Consider the following 24,970-nt stretch of genomic DNA (forward strand, 5'->3'; position numbering starts at 1 on the left):
GGTAGAATATTCCTTAAACTTACTAAAGCTACTTAAAACAATTGTTCTAAAATTGCTTCTTCAGTTTCTTTTTTGAATCATAGGTCATTGGTCAGAAATCTTCAGGCAATGTCTATAGTGACTATTTCATGAAATACACAAAATAACCCTCTAGATCTATTTTATTGGAAATATGTTTATATTTACTATAAATCTAAGTACAATGTCAATATAAAATATGATTATCTATTAAATAAACCAATCAGAACCTAAAATAGAAGTAAATACTATCCTAACAATAAACTTTTTGGCAGATCATACACTTTCTATAATAAGGCTTTTGCTCAGAACACATTGAAAGGCCTATTTTTTTTTTTTTTTGGACGTGGTTTTATATATTATCTGTAGCCTTCTCATGTTATAGTTACAGTGTATTTTTGACTCAGAAGAGAATCAGTTAGCCTGGTCATTACATTTATTTACCAAGATTAAATGACATTTCATTGTTGAAAATGAATTTAATTCACACTCAGATATGCATTTGTTATCAATAAAAATGTTTGAAAGAATGTACAACTAACTCTAAGAGAAATTTCCAAAGAAAACTTCCAAAAAGATTTGTTTGAACAGTGGCACACATTTGAAAGGTCTTGAGATGCCAGGATAAACAGATATATTGGCACAATGGAAAGTTTAACAGTAACTTAAGTAATTCTTCAGTACTTATTTAGAGATGGTATTGGCACTTCATGGGAAAGTTCTCCTCCTTTCCTCATCTCAGCACTGTTTGTCCACTTAGCAAAAGAAAGTTTCATGGTAAACAGAACCAGCCCTCGTTAGATGACAGCTGGTGGCCATTTATTGGACCAGATCATGGATTCTGTGACATGTCAACATCCTCCATTCAATCACAAGAGATTTATTCTTCCCAACTGGAACAAACATATGAGGGTTTCTGGTAAACACAAGCTTCTCCATCCTGTTATATTTCCTGGAAAGTTTCAGTATCTCTTATGTTTTTTTCTCAAGTTGACGTGCTCTTTGTGTAGCTGTTTAGATATATGAATTCTGATGTGCTACATACAATTGATCATACTATTTTCTTTTTTATGGTCACAGTTTACACTTCCAAAAAGAGTTAACTTACGTTAACTCAGAGGTAGTTACGGAGATATTCAAAGCAGTGAATATGCCCTTCCTTCCTTTGGAAGTAGATGCCGTTCTCTGCTCTTCCATGTTACCCATAGAGCAGCCTCGGATGGAAATGAGATGAACTAGAAACTGACAAGTTTGACCTAAGGAACAATGATTTTGATTTAGTTAAGTAGCTAAGTATCAGCTAAATGACCCACTTCCTTTATGACTATGCATCTTTACTAAAATATATTTTTAAATGATAGTTTGTATTATTACAGAAAAATGATGTGCCCCCCAAAATGTAACTTTTATGACAGCATGCACGTTGAAAGTCAGTAATGATCTGTTGAATGAAGGCAAATGTGAGCCCAAAGGAATCTGGGTATAATTGGTATGATCATAAGATTATGCTTTAAAATGGATGGGTAAGAAGTAATAAGCTAACACATAATGTGCTTAGTCAGACGAATCTCTTTTTCAAAGTAAAGATAAAAAGAAGAAATTTGAGCATGGTTTATGGGAAAAATATTTAACAAGCCATTAAACTATCAATTATCCTAAGAAATAGTTGAAACAAGTATGACTATGATTAAGTTACTTTTGTTACTAATATCAGAATATCATATTTGAAAACGAATATGTTATAAAAGCCTAAAATCTCCTTCCCATTTTAAAACTTTATTCATTACATCCAATAAAAAATCACAGCCAAACAAAATTGTACTGCATCCTTCAAATTAATCACCAAAGTTTCTGATTATTTCATAAACTCCTATCTTGTCAATAACAAGTTTCTTGACATTAAATCATGTAGGTGCTTGTAAAATTGTTTTACAAATATTAATAAGATTAAATAAAAAATGAATCAAGAAACATAATTTGCTAGAATGTTCTTGATGTACACAATCAAGTAGGAATATTTTGTAGCCTTTATACAGATGTTGTCTATTAGAAATAAATTATATAATCATGCTGCTAGATAGGTAGGCAATAATGTATTAGACTGCTAAGATATGCAGTTGGGTTTTTGGAATACATGTTTGATTGCCCTTAAAAAGTGCAAAAATAATTTCTCTTAATTGCTTTTATTTCATTTCTTGTTAAACCTAAGTTAGGGTGTTGCTTTAGGGTAAGAAACTACTTTTTGTAGGAAAATAATCTCACCAATTTGGAGGTTGTACCAATCTTGCCTTGCAAGTTGTACCAATAAGAGTTGCAGTCCAAACCTCAAGACAAGTATGCATAACTCAGGTTTCAAACATTATTTATTGGGACCAGTCAGTGGCTTCTTCATTTCTTACCCACTAGAGGCAAAACTAGGGTTTGAAGGTGTATCCATCTTTAAAGAATATAAGCACTCTAAATCTATCGTCTGGCAAAGGGCATTTAGAAATGCTAAAGGGTGAAAACAGTTGTCCCCAACCTCCTGACTTTGGAAAACATGTTGAAATTCTAAGTTACATAATAAGAATCCATCACCCTTTAAATGGGCGGCAAAGATTCCTATGCTGTGGGAGTTAGCAGATAGCTGAGAAATACTACAACTTCATTAACTAAATAAGCACAAATAAGTGTTATTTGATTCTGTAATGTTAGAAGTGAAATAACAATGCTTGTTATAGATCTAAAGTTAATTTGTTATGTTCAAAACCAAGGATTTGCTAAAAAGGTTACTTTTAGCTACAAGTTCTAAACCTTTAATATCCAATACAAATATATTAGAGTAAACTTAGAAACTTTATAAAAAGAATAGGGGGTAATGACTGAGGAAATGTACCTTTTAAATCAGTAGTTTTAATCAATTATCAATATTCTGTTATAGGTAAAATTTATTCTCTTTCCTGAAGAGATGACATAATTTTTACAATTAGGCTGCACTGCAATCATTTTTGTGCTCAGTATGGACTTTAAACACATCACTCATCCATTACCTTTCTATCCCATTGTTCTTCCAAGACATTGACCATATGATGCTTTTCAAATTGTCATCATCTACAATGTTGAGATCTGCCAAATAGCAAATCAACCTTTATAATTAAAGTTGACAAGCTGACAAGAAAAATGAGTGTATACTTGCATATATATATAAATTTTTATGTCACATTGCCGTCTGTGCACTTGTTTGCTTTTTGTCAATAGCCGAAGGCTCGTTTCTCTGCACCAGAAGCATGTTATATTCCAAGGTCCTCAGACAGCTCCCCTTCGCCCTAGTGAGTCTGTTGATTAATTTTGGATACTCTTCTTAATTAACACCCCAAAGGAAGTCTAGATTATCTAGCCTATAGTCCATGAAAAACAAGTGAATCTGAAGAATAATAACCCAGGGAGACAAGCATGCACTCTTAAAATGATGTTATAAGAACATTGAGTCTCTCTCAAGTCAAGATCGTGTCAGGCAATGCCTAGGGAAGATGTAGGCCTTTAATCAGGGCAAAAATAGAAATTCGTGTTAGTCTAATTTAATTTTCTTTTTGACAAGGAGAGGAGTGATAGATGCCCCTTGACAGATGAAACATGGCGCCTCAATGTAGCCATGGTTGCCATTGGCCTTGATTAGTAACTGGTCCTATTTTGACCCCCAGGCAGAAAAGTTGATGAATGAGAGAAAAGAGTGAAGTAATTAGAACAGTAAGATGAAGTATGAAACTAGCCAATTGTATCCAAATCTGTGAAACCTCATAATGGAACCAAGAAACACTAAGCTCATGGCAGCTTTCATAAATATGTCTAAAGACTGGAATCCTTTATATGTGAGGGTCACAATTAATCAACTCTGACAATACTAGTTTTACAAACAAATTTGAGTTTATGTTTTTAAATTACCTTTTCTAAGAAATAATTTTATAAATTTTTTGTTAAACCAACTGTTGCATCTATCAGAGATGCTAGGACCCACAGTCTTTTAATTTCTGGGCCATCAAGAACAAGTTAAAAAAAATCTATCATGACTTTTCTAGCAACAAAGCTAGAAAATCAAGCTGACCTACACACCTAGTAAAAATCATCTCAAATAAATAGTATCATAACTAAAATTTTCACTGACTACCATTCTAGGCCACCTGACTTTGCATAGTGTAGTTAGAGAGCGTTTTTGAAGCTGAGTCATCTAATTGCTACTGTTGTGCTGGTTGAACTCAGCACTGAGAAGCTCCACATTTAGAAAAGCATATGCCATCCTATCTGTTCCTTTTCAAAAGAGAAAAAATATCTTCATGTTGATACTGTATATTCCATTTTTACTCGTACTAACAAAATGCTGAAGTTGTTTTCTCCTCATCATTTGGATGTTTAAAACCTCTAACCTGCAAAAGTCTGTTAAGTAGTCTATTTTTTAACACTTTGCCATGATGAAATATGGATGCATTTTATTGCATTTCTTAATCTCAAATAAGAATGAACAGCCAGAACTTAAAGTCACTGTTAAGCGTGTTACCATTTCAAGGCAGCACATTTTTTTTCAAAAAAGAAGAAAAGTAATTGTAAATATAGTCATTCTTCAATTTGAAATATGAATGCCTGCTTTTATTCAGTCAGTTAGGCAGCAAGTAATTACTGAGTGCTTCCTGAATCAAATGCTATAAAAGTACTATGCCTACGAAATGAATATAGCAGCTCACAAAATGGCTGCAAACTTCCCCTGTTCCTGTATGTACACCTTGCAAGTTGATGTTGCCACTTTTCTCATAAAATGGCACAGTCAGTGTATTTCTCCACCCCTTAAATCTAGGCTCAGTTATGTGACATGCTTTGGCCAATAGACCATTAGAAAGCATGAAGGAAACAGAGCCTTGAAAAGCACTTCAACATTAGTGCTTACAAAGGGAAAGTCTGGAACACCAAAGTTTGGGTGATGACAGAGGAAAGAATCCAGCAAAACAGACTGATAAAATGAGCTGTCAATCATCCTGTTTTATTTACAAAGATATTACACTAATATGAAAAATATCTGGTGTAAATATGTGAATGCTATGACTTATCACTATACAGAGATGCAATTAAATTATTATTAACAATCAATTATTGGTAAACATACTAGAATACTAATCCAAATTTTGAACCGCCTTTTAGATTTTGACCTATTAAGTGTGTACTTTTACTCCCATATTACTACCAAAAGTTATTTTGAGACTATATTTGGTAATATTGCTGTATTCATTGAATAAACCATGTTGGGAAATGTATCACATTATTGAAGCTACTGGTTTCAACTGAAATGGTATATCCAAATTTATCTCTTTCTGGGCATGGTGGCTCATGCCTGTAATCCCAGCATTTTTGGAGGCCGAGGCAAGAGGATCATCTGAGGTCAGGAGTTTGATACTACCCTGGCCAACATGGTGAATCCTTGTTTCTACTAAAAATACAAAAAATTAGCTGGGTGTCGTGGTGCATGCCTGTAGTTGCCTGATTGAGTAACCCAACACCTAACACACACTTGCACATGCACACACACATCCGCAGCAAGTGAGAGAGAGAGAACCATTTAACAGTGACTGAAGATTAATTGGTCTCAGGAATTTAAAATAACTTCTGTGCAGCCATTAGCTGGCTACTAAAATAACTGAGCAGAGACATCAGTGGCCACAAATGACAAATAATACAGATTTTAAAGAATTAGTTCAGAAAACTTAATAAGCAAAAACTACAACAGGCCGAGCGTGGTGGCTCACACCTATAATCCCAGCACTTTGGGAGGCTGAGGTGGTCAGATCACAAAGTCAGGAGATGGAGAACATCTTGGCCAACATGATGAAACCCCGTCTCTACTAAAAATAGAAAAATTAGCAGGACATGGTGGCAGGTGCCTGTAGTCCCAGCTACTCTGGAGGCTGAGGCAGGAGAAGCGCTTGAACCCCGGAGGCAGAGGTTGCAGTGAGCTGAGGTCACACAACTGCACTCCAGCCTGGCGACGAGAGCGAAACTCCATCTAAATAAATAAATAATTTAAAAACTACAACAAAACAAACCCTGGAGAGGGGAAAAATCTGATTTTTAGAGTTGCTACATTCTATTACTTAAAATGTGTTTTAAAAAAAACAGAAAAAATGAAAAGGAATAAAGTTTGGCACATAAAACTATGGCACATATGCGAGAAACAAAATCAGTCAATAAAAACTCTTTGAAGAAGTCCAGATGTTGGAATTCTGGTACAAATATTTTATATCTGTTATTTAGAATATGTTCAAACAACTAAAAGAAACCATTTCTAAAGAACTAAAGAAAATTATAAAAGCAATGTCTTATCATGTTAAAATATCAATGAAAATATATAAATTATTTATTCAGAAGAAACAAATGGAAATTCTGGAAATGAAAAAGAAAATAACTGAAATAAATAAATCATGAGAAGAGCTCATAGCAGGTTTGAGAAGCCAAAAGGAAAAAAATAAGTGAACTTGAAATAGTTCAAATGAGATTATCTAGTCTGAGAAACAGAAATATAAAAGAATAGAAAAATGAACAGGGCCTCAGAGACATGTATGACAAGTTTAATTGATCATTATATACAAGAACTCCTCTGTAAGATTATGAATGGATTTCTCATCAGAAATCATGAATGCAAGAAGGCGGTGGGAAGACATATTCAAAGGCTGAAAGAAAAAGTATTAACCAAGAACATTGCAGCCAGCACAACTGTCCTTCAATCATAAAAGATAAATTAAGACATTTCTACATAAACAAAAAATTGAGATAATTTGTCAATTAGCAAATATCCCTATGTTATATGATTCCATGTATAAAAATGCCCAGTATAGGAAAATTCATATATACAGAAATTCGATTGTTAGTTGTTCTGATGAGTGGAGGGGCTGCTAAGAAGTGGAAATGGGGAGTGGCTGCTAATGAGTATGGATATTTTTGCAGGGGGTGGGTGTGATAAATATAGTAAAAATTACTAAATTGTACACTTTAAAAGTGAATTTTATAGCATATGAATTATATCCAGATAAGAAAATAAATAATATAAATGAAAGAAAAATAACAGAAATTAGGAAAGCCTTCAATGGATGCTCATTGATAGACATAAAGCAGCCAAAGAAATAATCAGTGAACTTGAAAGAAAGAAACTGAAACTTCTCAAACTGAAATATAGAAGGGAAAAAAAAGAGTGAGAAACATTTTTAAAAACTAAAGAACAGATCAATAATATAAAATGATGTAGCATATACTTTTTTGGAATAGCAAAAGGAGAAGAAAAGAGAATAGATAGAAGAAATAGTTGAAATAGTAGTGACTAAAACTTTCCAAAACTAATGGCAAAATCCAAATCAGTTTCCAGAAGCTTAAAAACATCAAGCAAGATAAAACAGAAAAAAAATGCACACACACACAAACAAAAAATACCTTGCAGTATATAAGATCAATACACATAAGCCAATAAATTTTCCTAAACATAGCAATAAATAATTGGAATTTGAAATGGCGAAAATTACCATTTAAAGTAGCACCTCAAAACTGAAGTACTTAGGTAAAAATCTTATCTAACAAAATATGCACAGGATCTGTATATAGGAAATTATAAAACACTTCTGAAAAAAATAAGGAAGTAAATAAATGGAAGAGATATTTCATGTTCATGGATTCAATTCTTTCTAAATTATCTACAATGGAATCTCAACAAAAATTGTAGCTTTTTTAAAATTTGACAACCTGAATTTAATATGTATATGGAAAGGCAAAGGTACCAGAATAGCCAACACAGCCTGAAGGAAAAGCAAAAATTATAGAACTCATATAACCCAATTTCAAGACTTACTGTAAACTACAGTTATGGAGTAGGCATGGTATTGGCAAAAGAAGAGATACATAGGTAAACGGAACAGAGCTCAGAAATAGACCAACACAGATACAGCCAACTTATTTCTGACAAATGATGCTGGAATAATTGGACATTCATGTGAAACGACGCTGACATAATTCATTACCCAAAATGAACCCAAAATGGATCATAGACCTAAGTGTAAATAAAACACAAAACTATAAAACTACCAGAGGATAACACAGGAGAAACTGAAACCTTGGGCTTTGTGATAAGTTTTGGCTACAAAACCAGCAATTCTTGAAGGAAAAAAATAAGTTTAACTTTATTAAAAGAAAAAAAATTATGTGAAAGACACTGTAAAGAGGCCACATTTCTGATAAAGGACTCATATCCAGAATATATAAGGAGCTCTCAAAACTCAACAGTAAGAAAATAACTCAATTAAAAAATGGGGAAAATATCTGAAAATGTAAATCATCCAAGACGATATGGAGACAGAAAATGAACATAAGCAAAGATGTTTACATCACTTGTCACTAGGGAAATACAAATTAAAACATCAATGGGATGCTACTAAACACTTACTAGAATGGAGACGGGTTTGACTAGATGAAGCATATGGGGTTACTTTAGGGCTGTGTACTATTTCATGTGTTACCATAGTAATGAATACATGATATTCATTCTTTGTCAAAGCCCATAGCCTTTTACAACACAAATATTAAGATTATGTATAGAATGTTTATATATATAAGATTTACATATATAATGTTTATATATGTGTGTGTGTCTATAAAGATAACTGATGCAAGGATTGATGTAGACCATGAAAAAAGAATCTAACTGTATTTAAATACATGTCATAATTCACCATGGAATAGGAAAAAATAGGTGCTGACCCAATTAACTTAGGAAATGACTAGAAACTCTAAGACTAAAGGAAAAGACCTGTACATAAACACTATAGTGTAGTTAATAAAGCATATCTCCCAGGGGTCAGGTTGACAATTCTGAAACTGCTGTGCATCTATACTAGGACTGGACAAATGAGTAAATGGATGGCTGATGATGGGAGGCAGGTTTCTCACTGTTGGAGTGGGAAGCTACAATTACAGGGGGAAGGCCAGGAAGTGCCATGTGGTGCTCAGTGAGAGTCACAGACATCAGTATAAACTCCCACTTAGCATTATAGAAATACTATGGATAGAGAAATACGTGCACAAATGGATTAGTATAAATACATATTTTTCCTAGTGCTGTCCACTGAGATGGTCTAGAATCAATTACACTGCAGTAACAAAGAACAAACCCAGCTCTCACATTGTGGTTTTTAAGGCTCTTTCCCAATAAAAGTAACCAGGGGTCCCTGGAGAAATGGCTAATTCTAGGACTGGAATGTGGAATATAAAAAATGAGCCTGGGATATTTGTAGTGTAAGAAAGTAAGAAAGTGCTAAAAAAAGAATGAGGTTATGTCAAAGGGACTGAGGAGCCAAACTGACAGAGCTCTCAATGGCCAAATTTGGAAAAATTTGAGCAACAAAAGAAATAATACAATATTGGATTTAAATCAAACATAAAACAAATAGCCACAATTTCATACTGATATTAATAAATAATTGAATAAGTCAATTAACAGGAAAGAAGAAAACATTTACATACAGAAGAACTGCAAAAAATAATGTAGATACTCCCCACTAAATGTGGTGAGATATAATACCCCATCCTTAATTGTGGGTCTTGCTGACTTGCTTTCCTGTTCAGTACAGAAAGAATGAGAAAAGTAATTTTTCAGTAGAGAGACTTGGCAAGCATTGCCTCAGCTAGGTGGTGGAGGCTTACCTAATCAGTGATACATCTTGTTGATAGCATGTCCCCTTTGTATAATGTACTGTGTTCCCTCTCCAAAACTCATAACCCCAGTCTAACCATGAGAAAAATATCAGACAAACCCAAACTGAAGAACATTCTACAAAATAGCTGACCAGTACTCCTTAACACTGTCAAGGTCATCATCAATAACAAGGAAAATCTGAAAAACTATCACAGCCCAGAGGGAGGCTATGGAGACATGATGACTAAATGTGATGCCATATCCTGAATGGGATCCTGAAACAGAAAAAGGACATTCGAGAAATCTGAATAAAGTATGGAATTTACCTAATTGTAACATATCAATATTGGTTCATTAGCTGTGACAAATGTACACATTTGGGGAAAAAATTAGTTTTGCCTGTGAAAAAAGAGAAGTTTTCACAAAGGAAGTGACATTTGACCAGAGTATTGAACAGGAGGACTTCACCTGGCAGGCAAGTATTAGAAGAAACCCACAGGAGATGGAATAAGATAAACAAAGACTGAGAGGCAGCGGAAAAGAAACTGTGTCTTTGGGAAACGGAGAGTAGTTTGGTTTGGCTGAGATGTGTGGTGCATAATAAGGAGTTAGAGGAGAAAGGAAAGGTGGGCTGGAAGAAGAACCCAAGAGGAAGAGGAGTCACATATTAAACACTCAGGCTTTATGCTTGACCCTGGAGGTAGGGGATGTACATGTTGATTTTTAAGCGAAGAAGTAAAACTATACTTTTAGCCAAGTAAAACTAGCATGGTAGGAAATTTCTAAGTAGAAAATGATTATTCCGCTAGATTCTCACTCTTCTTTCACCTCGTTCTCATTCTTTTATTTTCACTTTCCCACAATAGCTCAGTGCTGATCCTCATCCCAACCCCACAAATCTGTCCCCTACACCTGCTAGAAGAGGGAAGAATCTTTATGATCTTTGTCAATTATTTTCACCAAAATTACCTATTTTGTGTTCCTTTCTCAAGACATCCATACTTACCAAGGTAATGAATTAATGAAATAAAAAAATTCAACATAAAAGTGTTCATTGAATACCCAGAATATGTCTTACAAATAAGCCAATACTGAGAGATAAGGTTGTTCTCTACATCAGTAATAAAAATATCATGCTTCCAAAGCATATCTCATTTAACACATTTTAAAATGGATTTTGTATTCCCATTTCATACGTGAAAAAGTAAAAATTTAGACAAGTTCAGGGATTTTCCTGTGATGATAGAGTCAGATATGGAAGTTCCTTGATATAAAATCCGATTCCTGAGTACAAATCTTGTAAAGGTGCCACGGCCGGGCATGGTGGCTCAGGCCTGTAATCCCAGCCCTTTGGGAGGCCAAAGCAGATGAATAATGAGGTCAGGAGTTTGAGACCAGCCTGGCCAACATGGTGAAACCCCATCTCTACTAAAAACACAAAAATTTATCTAGGCATAGTGGCAGGCGCCTGTAATCCTAGCTACTCGGGAGGCTGAGGCAGGAGAATTGCGTGAACCTGGGAGGTGGAGGTTGCAATGAGCCGAGATCGTGCCACTGCACCCCAGCCAGGGCGACAGAGTGAGTCTCTGTCTCAAAAAAAAAAAAATGTCACAACTGAAAACTTAATTACAGGTTAAATTAATGTTGAAAATGAACAACCCTTCATACTACAAACTCTCAATAAATTAGGTATTGATGGGATGTATCTCAAAATAATAAGAGCTATCTATGACAAACCCACAGCCAATACCATAATGAATGGGCAAAAACTGGAAGCATTCCCTTTGAAAACTGGCACAAGACAGGGATGCCCTGTCTCACCACTCCTATTCAACATCCTGTTGGAAGTTCTGGCCAGGGCAATCAGGCAGGAGAAGGAAATAAAGGGTATTCAGTTAGGAAAAGAGGAAGTCAAATTGTCCCTGTTTGCAGATGACATGATTGTATATCTAGAAAACCCCATTGTCTCAGCCCAAAATCTCCTTAAGCTGATGGGTAACTTCAGCAAAGTCTCAGGATACAAAATCGATGTGCAAAAATCACAAGCATTCTTATACAATAACAGACAAACAGAGAGCCAAATCATGAGTGACCTCCCATTCACAATTGCATCAAAGAGAATAAAATACCTAGGAATCCAACTTACAAGGGACGTGAAGGACCTCTTCAAGGAGAACTACAAACCACTGCTCAATGAAATAAAAGAGGATACAAACAAATGGAAGAACATTCCATGCTCATGGGTAGGAAGAATCAATATCGTGAAAATGGCCATACTGCCCAAGATAATTTGTAGATTCAATGCCATCCCCATCAAGCTACCAATGACTTTATTCACAGAATTGGAAAAAACTAGTTTAAAGTTCATATGGAATCAAAAAAGAGCCCGCATCGCCAAGTCAATCCTAAGCCAAAAGAACAAAGCTGGAGGCATCAGGCTATCTGACTTCAAACTATACTACAAGGCTGCAGTAACCAAAACAGCATGGTACTGGTACCAAAACAGAGATATAGACCAATGGAACAGAACAGAGCCCTCAGAAATAATGCCACATACCTACAACCATCTGATCTTTGACAAACCTGACAAAAACAAGCAACGGGGAAAGGATTCCCTATTTAATAAATGGTGCTGGGAAAACTGGCTAGCCATATGTAGAAAGCTGAAACTGGATCCCTTCCTTACACCTTATACAAAAGTTAATTCAAGATGGATTACAGACTTAAACGTTAGACCTAAAACCATAAAAACCCTAGAAGAAAACCCAGGCAATACCATTCAGAACATAGGCATCAGCAAGGACTTCATGTCTAAAACACCAAAAGCAATGGCAACAAAAGCCAAAATTGACAAATGGGATCTAATGAAACTAAAGAGCTTCTGCACAACAAAAGAAACTACCGTCAGAGTGAACAGGCAACCTACAAAATGGGAGAAAATTTTCGCAACCTACTCATCTGACAAAGGGCTAATATCCAGAATCTACAATGAACTCAAACAAGTTTACAAGAAAAAAACAAACAATCCCATCAAAAAGTGGGCAAAGGATATCAACAGGCACTTCTCAAAATAAGACATTTATGCAGCCAGAAGACACGTGAAAAAATGCTCATCATCACTGGCCATCAGACCAACGCAAATCAAAACCACAATGAGATACCATCTCACACCAGTTAGAATGGCCGCCATCATTAAAAAGTCAGGAAACAACAGGTGCTGGAGAGGATGTGGAGAAATAGGAACACTTTTACACTGTTGGTGGGACTGTAAACTAGTTCAACCATTGTGGAAGTCAGTGTGGCGATTCCTCAGGGATCTAGAACTAGAAATACCATTTGACCCAGCCATCCCATTGCTGGGTATATACCCAAAGGACTATAAATCATGCTGCTATAAAGACACATGCACACGTATGTTTATTGCGGCACTATTCACAATACCAAAGACTAGGAACCAACCCAAATGTCCAACAACGATAGGCTGGATTGAGAAAATGTGGCACATATACACCATGGAATACTATGCAGCCATAAAAAATGATGAGTTCATGTCCTTTGTAGGGACATGGATGGAGCTGGAAAACATCATTCTCAGCAAACTATCGCAAGGACAAAAAACCAAGCACCGCGTGTTCTCACTCATAGGTGGGAATTGAACAACGAGAACTCATGGACACAGGAAGGGGAACATCACATTCCGGGGACGGTTGTGGGGTGGGGGGAGGGGGGAGGGACAGCATTAGGAGATATACCTAATGTTAAATGATGAGTTAATGGGTGCAGCACACCAACATGACACATGTATATATATGTAACTAACCTGCACGTTGTGCACATGTACCCTAAAACCTAAAGTATAATAAAAAAAAAAAATTCCTTGCTATACATGTATTTTGCAAATATTTTCTCCCAGTCTGTAACTTTCCTTTTATTTTGGTGAGTCCCATATTAAGACTTTTTTTTTTATTATTATACTTCAGGTTTTAGGGTACATGTGCACAATGTGCAGGTTTGTTACATATGTATCCATGTGCCACGTTGATTTCCTGCACCCATTAACTCATCATTTAGCATTAGGTATATCTCCTAATGCTGTCCCTCCCCCTCCCCCAACCCCACAACAGTCCCCGGAGTGTGATGTTCCCCTTCCTGTGTCCATGAGTTCTCATTGTTCAATTCCCACCTATGAGTGAGAACATGCGGTGTTTGGTTTTTTGTCCTTGCAATAGTTTACTGAGAATGATGTTTTCCAATTTGGAAGACTTATTTTTATATTTGGGCTTCTTGAATCATAAGTAAGAAATCTTTGCTAATCTCAAAATCACTAAGATTTTTACCTTTGTTATCTTCTAGGGGTTTTATAAATTTAGCTTTTACATTAAACTGTATCATAAATTTAGAGTTAATTTCTATATATGGTATTCAATCCAGCCAAATTTTCATTTATTTTTTAATTATAAAAATTTCTTTTTTATTTTCATTTTATAGCTCTTTCAGATTTTTTTTAAAAAAAGTATCCCTAAGTATTTAACATATTTTCATGCTATTGGTGGTGGTATTAAACATTTTTTAACATTGCATTTTGAAATAATTGTAGGCTCACATATAGTTGTAAGAAATAATAAAAATGACCTCATAACATCTTGCAAAACCATAATACAGTATCACAACCAGAATGTTGATATTGATGCATTTAGGATACAGAACAATTCCATCATCATAAAGCTTATTCTTCTTGTTCTCATACAGCCACAGCTACTGCTCTGCCATACTGCCTCACCATTTCCCAGCAACCATCTCCATTTTATATTTTGATCATTTCAAGAATGTTATATAAATGGAATTATATAGTATATAACTTTGTGAGACTGCCATTTTTCTCTCAGCATAATTTTCTGGAGATATATTTGGTTGTTGCATGTATCAATTTTATCGCTGAGTGTGTGCCATGGTATAGATGTACCACAGTTTGTTTAACCATTTACCCATTGAATGACATCTGTGCTCTTTCTATTCTTTTGCTTTAAAAATAAAGCAACCATAAACATAAATGGACATGTTTCTGTGTGAACACAACTTGTCATTTCTCTGGGATAAATGTCAGATGTGCAATTATAGGGCTTTATGGTAGTTGTGTGTTTACATTTATAAGAAATTGCCAAATATTTTCCATAGTAGCTGCATCCTTAAATTATTATTGACAATTGTCTAGTTTCTCCACATACTTCAAGCCATTTGGTGATGTCTGTATTTATTTTATGTTAGCTATTCTGATAGGTATGTAATGATATCTCACTGTGGTTTTAATTTGCATTTCTCTAATGGCTAATTATCTTAAATAGTAATGTCTTTTCAGGCTTTTTGCCCATTTTCTTTTTTTTTTCTCTTTTTCTTTTTTTTTCTTTTTTTTTATACTTTAAGTTTTAGGGTTCAACTTAGCAATATAGCCTTTATGGATCTTGATTTTACTGTCCAGCCTTTGACTCACCCTAGACCTAGGATATTTTCTCCTGCTTTTATTGAAAACTTTTATGATTTTATGATTTATATTAAAATATTTGGTACATTTTGAGTCAATTTTGATATAAAGTATGAGATTCAGACTGAGGTTTCTTTTTTAAAAAACCATGAATGTCTAGCTTTCCAATGCCATTTATTGAATGACTATTCTAACTTCACTGAAATATTTTGATGCCTTTATTAAAAAATTAGTGAGAAATATGTAATGGGTCTATTTCTTGGCTATACATTCTGTTTATTTGACTTACATGTCTATCTTTTCACTAATGCCACACAGTCTTGATTACTGTGATATAAAATATCTTAAAATTAAGTCAACTGATGCCTCACACTTTTTTTTCAAAATTGATTTAGGTAGTCTAATTCCTTTGCTTTCAATGATCATTACTGACAACTGTCTAGTTTCTCCACATACTTCGAGCCATTTGGTGATGTCTGTATTTATTTTATGTTAGCTATTCTGATAGGTATGTAATGAGATCTCACTGTGGTTTTAATTTGCATTTCTCTAATGGCTAATCATGTTAAATATGTTAATTTACATGTATGACACGTGTTAAATTTACACGGATTTGTAAATTTTCTTGAAACATTGTTAGATTTTTACAATTTTTTTTTTTTAGTTCATCAGCTATCGTTAGTGTTAGTGTGTTTTATGTGTGGCTCAAGATAGTTCTTCTTCCAGTGTGGCTCAGAAAAGCCAAAAGATTGGACACCCATGATCTAAGTGATGAAATATATATGCCAAAAAGCTTTTCATAGTACAGTTACATGTGCCGCATACTGAGGTTTTGATCAATGACAAACCGCATACATGAGAACTGTTCCAGAATATTATAATAAAGCTGAAAAATGTCTACTATTTAGTGATGTTGTAGCCGTCATAACATCCTAGTGCAATACATTACTCATGTATTTGTGGTGATGCTAAAGTAAACAAATCTGCTGTGCTGCCAGTCATATAAAAGTCTAACACATACAATTATGTATAGTACATAATACTTGATAATAAACAATAATAAATAATAAATAATAAAAATGACTAGGTTGGGGGTTTCTGTATTTACCATACTATATAATTTTTGTTGTTTTAGAGTATACTCCCATTTATTTGCAAAAAAAGCTAAGTGTAAAACAGGCAGGTTCTTCAGGGGGTATTCCTGAAGAAGGCATTGTTATCATAGGAGATGACAGTTCCATGGGTGATATTGCCCCTGAAGACCCTCTAATGGGACAAGATGTGGAGGTGGAAGACAGTGATATTGAGGATCTTGACCTTGTGTAGACCTAGGCTAATGTGTATGCTTGGGTCTTGTTTTTAAGTTTCAAAATAAAAACATTGAAATAGATAAAAGCTCATAGTATAAGGATATAAAGCAAGAAAATATTTTTGCACAGCTGTACAAAGCGTATTTTAAGCTAAGTCTTTTTACAAGGCAGTCAAAAAGTTTTTAAAATGTTTAAAGTTTATAAAGTACAAAAGTTACAGTAAGCTAAGGTTAATTTATTATTGAAAAAGAAAAAATTTTTTTTATAAATTTAATGTAGCCTAAGTGTACTATTCAGTGTTTATAAACTCTACAGAAGTGTACAGTAATGTGCTAGGCCTTCACTTTCTCTATCTATATTTTTTTCTTATACATACTTACCTATAACAAAGTTTAATTTGTAAATTAAACACAGATTAACTAAAATAACTAGCCATAAAATAGAACAATTATTATAATACATTGTCATAAAAGTCATAAGAGTGTGGTTTCTCTCTGTCTCTCTCTCAGAATATCTTATTGTACTGTACTGAGGGTGACTGACACTGTGGATGGCGAAACTGCAAATAAGCGGAGACTACTGTATTCATTTATGTTTGTCAGGTTTTTTGGTGGACTGACTTTTATCAGTAAGTGATGCCTCTGTCTCTTGTATTTTCTTTGCTCTGAAGTTTACTTTCTCTGAAATTGACATAAACACTTTTTAAAGAATTAATGTTTCTGTCCTTTTATTTTCAATCTATATCATTATTTTCTAACTGAATGTCTTATAGACAGCATATAATTAATTTGTTTCAATTTACTCTGCCAAATTATTTGAACTGATATAATTAGATCATTTACATTTAATGTGCTTTTTGATATGTTAAGATTTAAACCCTTTGTTTGTTTGTTCTTTCATGTATTTTTGTTTCTCCGTTTTCTTTTTCTGCCTTCCTATAGGTTACTTGAACTTTTCTTAGAATATTGCTTTGATTTATCTTTAATAGTTTTTGCTGTGCCTCTTTTTTGTTGTCGTTGTTTTTGTTTTGTACCATTTTGTTTCTTTGAGACGGAGTATCACTCCATAGCCCAGGCTGGAGTACAGTGGCGCGATCTCAGCTCAGTGCAACCTCCGCCTTCAATGTCCAAGCAATTCTCCTGCCTCAGCCTTCCCAGTAGCTGGGATTACAGGCATATGCCACCATGCCTGGCTAATTCTTTTTGTATTTTTTTTTTTTCAGTAGATACAGGGTTTCACCGTATTGGACAGGCTGGTCTCAAACTACTGACCTCAAGTGATCCACCCACCTGGGCCTCCCAGAGTGCTGGGATTCAGGCTTGAGCCACCGGGCACAGCCTTTGTGCCTCTTTATATAGTCTTTTTAGTGGCTTTACTATATTACGTTCAATTATTTACACTTTAAATTATTTTAACATAACATATAACAATCTACTGATGTCAACAATGATCTCTTTGGTGTGTAGAAAGTTTACATTTGCATCTATTTACCTTCCTCTGTTTGTGATTATCTTCAATATTTCCTGTATATGCATTTAGAATCACATCAAGCAGTGTTACAATTTTTGCTTTAAATGGCAAAAATAATATAGAAAATTCAAGAGAAGGGATAAAATGTGTTGTATTTTTTCATATTTGTACTATTTCTGGCTTTTCTTCTTTCTTGCTGATGGTCAGATTCCTTCTTTTTTTATTTCCTTTTTACTTACAGAAACACCTTTATACATTATTAAAGGTAGTTTTGCTGATGATAAATTTCGAAGTTTTGCTTTCTGTTAGAGTGCCGTGATTTTCTCTTTATTCCTAAAACATATTTTCACTGGATAAGAATTCTGAGTTGACAGTTCTTTTCTTTCAACACTTGCAAAAAGTTGTGCCTCTTCCTTCTGATATCCATGTTTTCTGATGAGAAATCTGCTCTCACTCAAATTATCTCATCCCAGTAAGCAGAGTTTCGTTTCTCTCTGGTTGTTATCAAAATATTTTTCTTTGTCTTTAGTTTTTCTCAGAATTTTGACAATTATATATTAGTATAAATTTTGTGGCTTTTATTCAGTTTAAATTGCACTCAGCCTCTTGAACCTGTAAGTTTGTCTTTTTCCAAACTTGGAAAATTTCAGGTTTTTTTCTTCAAGCACTCTTTCTAGCCCTGCCCTCTTTTTCTACTCTTTTGAGACCCTGGTGGCACAAATCTTAGATCTTTCACTATAGTCCCTTTGGCCCCTGGGACCATGGGACCATGCTGTTTTTGACAAAAGGGATTAAAAATTCACTTCAACAGCAATGTAGTGAAATGTTCTTTTCCACATATCTGCCAAAAATATTTTTGTTATTTTCATTTTTCAGTTTTTTTGGTATGAACAGTAAACATTTTTATTGTAATTTGCATTTGGTGGCTACTTTTGAAATTTAGCAGCATATGATTTGGTGCCAATTAAATTTGGTCTTTGAATGGTCTCTTCAGCCTACTGCCATACTGCCCTGAACTCAACTGGTTTTATCTGAATTTTCTATTCATATCCTTGCTCATTTTAGGTTAGTTTATTTTTATTTATTTCTTGGTTTCTAAGCACTCTACTCCTATTTGTCTTAGAAATGTTCTCTTTCAAATCTATATTTTGTCTATTGATTTCATTTGTGATAATTTTTGCCATTATATATATGCATATATATTAATATATATTATATATAGCATGTTTGAATGTATAAACATAGTCAATACAGCTATGATTTTGTATAGTTACATAGCTTCTGGGTTTTTTTTTAATTTTATTATTATTATACTTTAAGTTTCAGGGTACATGTGCACAATGTGCAGGTTTGTTACATATGTATACATGTGCCATGTTGGTGTACTGCACCCATTAACTCATCATTTAGCATTAGGTATATCTCCTAATGCTATCCCTCCCCCCTCCCCCCACCCCACAACAGGCCCCAGTGTGTGATGTTCCCCTTCCTGTGTCCATGTGTTCTCATTGTTCAATTCCCACCTATGAGTGAGAACATGCGGTGTTTGGTTTTTTGTCCTTGTGATAGTTTGCTGAGAATGATGGTTTCCAGTTTCATCCATGGCCCTACAAAGGGAACTCATTATTTTTTATGGCTGCATAGTATTCCATGGTGTATATGTGCCACATTTTCTTAATCCAGTCTATCATTGTTGGACATTTGGGTTGGTTCCAAGTCTTTGCTATTGTGAATAGTGCCACAATAAACATATGTGTGCATGTGTCTTTAATGCAGCATGATTTATACTCCTTTGGGTATATACCCAGTAATGGGATGGTTGAGTCAAATGGTATTTCTAGTTCTAGATCCCTGAGGAATCGCCACACTGACTTCCACAATGGTTGAACTAGTTTACAGTCCCACCAACAGTGTAAAAGTGTTCCTATTTCTCCACATCCTCTCCAGCACCTGTTGTTTCCTGACTTTTTAATGATGGCCATTCTAACTGGTGTGAGATGGTATCTCATTGTAGTTGTGATTTGCATTTCTCTGATGGCTAGCGATGATGAGCATTTTTTCATGTGTTTTTTGGCTGCATAAATGTCTTCTTTTGAGAAGTGTCTGTTCATATCCTTTGCCCACTTTTTGATGGGGTTGTTTGTTTTTTTCTTGTAAATTTGTTTGAGTTCATTGTAGATTCTGGATATTAGCCCTTTGTCAGATGAGTAGGTTGCAAAAATTTTCTCCCATTCTGTAGGTTGCCTGTTCACTCTGATGGTAGTTTCTTTTGCTGTGCAGAAGCTCTTTAGTTTCATTAGATCTCATTTGTCAATTTTGGCTTTTTTTGCCGTTGCTTTTGGTGTTTTAGACATGAAGTCCTTGTCCATGCCTATGTCCTGAATGGTATTGCCTAGGTTTTCTTCTAGGGTTTTTATGGTTTTAGGTCTAATATGTAAGTCTTTAATCCATCTTGAATTAATTTTTGTATAAGGTGTAAGGAAGGGATCTAGTTTCAGCTTTCTACATATGGCTAGCCAGTTTTCCCAGCACCATTTATTAAATAGGGAATCCTTTCCCCATTGCTTGTTTTTGTCAGGTTTTTCAAAGATCAGATAGTTGTAGATATGTAGCATTATTTCTGAGGGCTTTGTTCTGTTCCATTGATCTATATCTCTGTTTTGGTACCAGTACCATGTTGTTTTGGTTACTGTAGCCTTGTAGTATAGTTTGAAGTCAGGTAGTGTGATGCCTCCAGCTTTGTTCTTTTGGCTTAGGATTGACTTGGTGATGTGGGCTCTTTTTTGGTTCCATATGACCTGTAAAGTAGTTTTTTCCAATTCTGTGAATAAAGTCATTGGTAGCTTGATGGGGATGGCATTGAATCTACAAATTATCTTGGGCAGTATGGCCATTTTCACGATATTGTTTCTTCCTACCCATGAGCATGGAATGTTCTTCCATTTGTTTGTATCCTCTTTTATTTCATTGAGCAGTGGTTGTAGTTCTCCTTGAAGAGGTCCTTCACATCACTTGTAAGTTGGATTCCTAGGTATTTTATTCTCTTTGAAGCACTTGTGAATGGAAGTTCACTCATGATTTGGCTCTCCGTTTGTCGGTTATTGGTGTATAGGAATGCTTGTGAAGCTTCTGGGTTTTCAGTCTAGTTTAGAATATCTTGCTCATTGTTTAGGAACATTTAGGTTTTTTTCTCTGAATTAAACTACTAACTTAATTGTATATTAAATTTCAAATATGTTTGTAAATAATTCTTGATTCCATTCACATAAGATATTTATTCAGTCTTACACAAATACCATACGGACTTGATCATAACATCTTTTAGTATATTCTTATTTCAAGACACTCCTTGCTGTAATTTTTTTCTATGTTTCTTGATTATCTTGGGCACTTACTCTTCTTTGTTAATTTTAATGGTTTTTAGTATTATTATTAGTTGACATAATAATTTTACATATTCTGGGATTACATAGTGATGTTTCAATACATATAATTTCAAACATGTATCATTTCTTTGTGTTGGGAATGTTCACTATCCTGCTTCCAGCTCTTTAAAAGTATGTCATATATTTTTTTTAACCTGTATTAGTTCGTTTTCTTGTTGCTGATAAAGACATACCTGAGACTGGGCAATTTATAAGAAAAAGAGATTTAATGGACTTACAGTTCCATTTGGCTGGGGAGGCCTCACTATCATGGTGGAAGGCAAAGGGGACAACTTACATGGCAGCAAACAAAAGAGAATGGGAGAGCCAGGCAAAAGGGGTTTCCCCTTATAAAACCATCAGATCTCATGAGACTTAATCATGACCACAAGAACAGTATGGGGGAAACTGCCCCCATAATTCAATTATCTCCTGCTGGGTCCCTCCCACAACATGAACATGAGGAAATTATGGGAGCTACAAGTCAAGATGACATTTCAGTGGGGACACAGCCTAACCATATCATAACTATAGTCATTCTTACGTGGTATGAAACAACAGAACTCATTCTGCCTCTCTAGCTGTAGTTTTACATTCATTAACAAATCTTTCATCACCCATCTTTTTCCCTTACCCTTCCCAGCCTCTAGTATCCTCTGTTCTACTTTTTACTTCTATGGGATTGACTTTTTTTAGCTTCTAAATATGAGTGAGAACATGTTGTGTTTATTCCCTTCCTGGCTTATTTCACTTAACATAATGTTCTCCAGTTCCTTCCATATTGCTGCACATGACAGAATTTCATTATTTTTTATGGCTGAATAGAGTTCCATGGTGTATATATGCCACATTTTCTTTATTCTTCTGTTGTTGGACACCTAGGTTGATTCCATATCTTGGACACCTAGGTTGATTCCATATCTTGGCTGTTGTGAATAGTGCTGCAATAAACATGGGGGTGCAGATGTCTATCTGATATAATAATTTTCTTTTCTTTGGATAAATTCCCAGTAGGGGGAATTGCTGGATCACATGGTAGTTCTATTTGTAGTTTTTTGTGAACCCTTCATACTCTTCTCCATAGTGACAGTACTAGTATACATTACCACTAACAGTGTATAAGAGTTCCCTTTTCTCCACATCCTTCCCACCACTTATTATTTTTGATAATAGTCAACCTAACTGGGGTGAAATGACACTTCACTATGGTTTTTATTTTTATTTCTCTGATAATTAATGATGTTGAGCATTTATCATATATTTCTTGGTCATTTGTATGTATTATTTTGTGAAATGTCTGTTCAGATCATTTCCTTATTTTTAAATTGGATTGTTTCAGGTTTTTTTGCTGTTGAGATGTTTGAGTCCTTATATATTCTGAATATTAATCTCCTGTCAGATGAATAGTTTGCAAGTATTATCTACCATTTTGTAGATTGTCTTTTCATACTGTTATTTCCTTTTCTGCATTGAAGTCTTTTAGTTGGATATAATCCCATTGATCTGTTTTTGCTTTTGTTGCCTGTCCTTTTGAGATCTTACAAAAGTCGTAAAATATTTTTGCTAACCAATATCCTGAGGTTTTTTTCCTTTTTTTCTTCTAGATATTTTATAGTTTCAGGTCTTACAATTAGATCTTTGACCCATTTTGAGTTGATTTTTGTATAGTGTGTGAACTGGGGGTCTAGTTTCATTCCTCTATATATGGATATCCAGTTTTTCTAGTACAATTTATGAAGTTACTTTCCTTTCCCCAGTGAGTGTTCTGGATACCTTTGTCAAAAATCACTTGGCTGTAGATATGTGATTTAATTTCTGAGCTCTCTATTCTCCTTCATTAGTCTATGTGTGTGTTTTTATGACAGTACCAGGCTGTTTTGGTGGTAACAGTTTGTAGTATATTTTGAGGTCTGGTAGTCTGGATTTAAACTGCACTCCAGAACAAACGAACCTAATAGATATTTATAGAACATTCTACCCAATAACTTCAGAATATACATTCTCCTCATCAGCACATGGAACATTCTCCAAGATAGACCATATAATGGGTTACAAAACAAGTCTCAATAAATTTTTTAAAATCAAATTTGTATCAAGTATTTTCTCAGACCACAATGTAATGAAACTAAAAAGCAACTCCAAAAGGAACCCTCAAAGCCATAGAAATATATGGAAATTAAATTACCTGCTCCTGAATGATTTTGTGGGTTAATAATGAAATCAGGATGGAAATTTTATAATTCTTCAAAATGATGAAAATAGTGACACAAGTTACTAAAACCACTGGGATATGGCAAAAGCAGTATTAAGAGGAAAGTTTATAGTGCTAAATGCTTGCATTAAAGAAGTTTCTTTCAGACTCTTTCAGATGAAAAATTGACAAACTAATGTTATACCTCAGGGACTGAGGTATAATGATCAAATTCAACCTAAAACTAGCAAAAGAAAAGAAAAAACAAAGATCAGAGCAGTACTTAATGAAATTAAAACAAAAATAATAAAATACAAAAGATCAATGAACCCAAAAGCAGGCTTTTTGAAAATATAAACAAAATTGATCGACCATTAGTTAGATTAACCAAAAAAATAAGAAAGAAGATTCAAGTAAGTTAAATTAGAAATGAAAATGGACACATTACAACTGACACTACAGAAATACAGAAGATTATTCAAAAGTCTACTAGAAACACTTCTATGCATAGGTATTCCTGGAAAGATACAACTTCCTAGCTTAAATCAGGAAGAAATAGAAATCCTTAACAGATCAATAACAAGCAGTCAGATCGAATCAGTAACTTAAAAATTGCCAGCAAGAAATTCCCAGGGCCAGATAGATTCACTGCTGAATTCTACTAGATATTTACAGAAGAATTGGTACCAATCAACTAAAACTATTCCAAAAGATTGAAAAAGAAGTCATCCTCTCTAACTCATTCTATGAAGCCAGTATCACCTTTAATACCAAAGCCAGGAAAGGAGATAACGAAAGGAAGAAAGAGAAAGAAAGAAAGAGAGAAGAAAGAAAGAAAGAAAGAAAGAAAGAAAGAAAGAAAGAAAGAAAGAAAGAAAGAAAGAGAGAAAGAAAGAGAGGAGAAGAAAGAAAGAAAGAAAGAGAAAGAAAGAAGAAAGAAAGAAAGAAAGAAGAAAGAAAGAAAGAAAGAAGAAGGAAAGAAAGAAGAGAAGGAAAGAAGAGAAGGAAAGAAAAGAAAGGAAGGAAGGAAGGAAGGAAGGAAGGAAGGAAGGAAGGAAGGAAGGAAGGAAAGAAGGAAGGAAATTGCAGACCAATACCCCTGATGAACATAGACACCAAAATCTTGAATAAAATACTAGCAAACTGAATCCAACAGCATATCAAAAAGATAATTCAGTATGATCAGGTGGGTTTCTTCCCAGGGATGCAGGGATGGTTGACCATATTCAAGTCAATAAATGTGATTCACCACATAAACAGAATTAAAACAAATCAATACAATAATCACAATAAATGCAAAAAAGTAGTCAATAACATCCAGTATCCTTTATGATAAAAACCCTCAACAAACTAGTAACAGAAGTAATATACTTCAAAATACCA

Source organism: Nomascus leucogenys, chromosome 14 (genome assembly GCF_006542625.1).
Source record: "Nomascus leucogenys isolate Asia chromosome 14, Asia_NLE_v1, whole genome shotgun sequence".
NCBI lineage: Eukaryota > Metazoa > Chordata > Mammalia > Primates > Hylobatidae > Nomascus > Nomascus leucogenys.